The 883-nt window shown below is 52.3% G+C and overlaps 1 non-coding gene across 1 annotated transcript; it reads right to left on the bottom strand.

Annotated features, from left to right (window-relative positions):
* Positions 1-532: 532 nt before the first annotated feature.
* TRNAE-UUC (transfer RNA glutamic acid (anticodon UUC)) lies at positions 533-604 on the bottom strand. Its single transcript has one exon. It is a non-coding gene; the product is annotated as a tRNA-Glu (tRNA).
* Positions 605-883: the final 279 nt, after the last annotated feature.

Below are 883 nucleotides of genomic sequence, written 5' to 3' on the forward strand. Positions count from 1 at the left end.
TCTTTTTCTTGCCTTCCCTCGCTGGCTAAGCTCTCCAGCACAGTGGTGAAGAGAAGTGGTCACAGTAGGCCTATTTGTCTGATTCTTGATGGTTCCTGATTGGTAAGGGTAGGGGGAAAGTCGATATTTTATCACCAACTATAATGTTTGCTGAAGGTTTTCTGTTTGTTCTTCTTTTAGAAGCTACCCTTTAGCAGGTTATGTTCTCTTCTATTCCTATTATGCTAAGGAGTTTTTTCCAAATCATAAATTGACGGTGAAGTTTTTCAAACACCTTTTCTGTGTTTTAGTGATTATGATTTTCTTCCTTTAACCTGTTAATGTGACGAATTAGATTAATTTAGAACAAACAAACCTGAGCAGGATGCTTGGCAGCCCTGTGAAGCCGCTTCTGCGGGCGGCTTATGTGCAGATAAGCGAGAGCGGTGTGCCCTGAGAAGCGGCCCGCCATTGTCTCCCTTCCTCTGCAAGAGTGGAAGACTCGGTGCGAGGAGCACAGGGCACGACCCTTCAGCAGACGAAAGCAAAACTCTTCCCTGACCGGGAATCGAACCCGGGCCGCGGCGGTGAAAGCGCCGAATCCTAGCCACTAGACCACCAGGGAACTGAAAGCTGACGTTTCTTTTCCTTGATTCCGACCAGAGTGACCTTTTCTCCGCGCTCTGGGAGGCCTCGGGCCTCTGGGAGGGGGTCACCCGTCTTACCAGGAACTCTTTCATAAGGCCATTCCCTCCCTGCTTTCTCCAAAAACGGAGCCCGCAGGCGACGCACCGAGCGCCCCCGAGGCTGCAAGGTCCACCAGTCCCGGAGCGAGCTGCCTCGTCCCGGCGGCACCTCAGAACTGCCCTGGAGACCCGCCTTTGCGAGGCGCCCACGTGTGGAG

This window comes from Ceratotherium simum, chromosome 2 (assembly GCF_057802395.1).
Source record: "Ceratotherium simum simum isolate JZ-2026a chromosome 2, ASM5780239v1, whole genome shotgun sequence".
In the NCBI taxonomy this organism is placed as follows: Eukaryota; Metazoa; Chordata; class Mammalia; order Perissodactyla; family Rhinocerotidae; genus Ceratotherium; species Ceratotherium simum.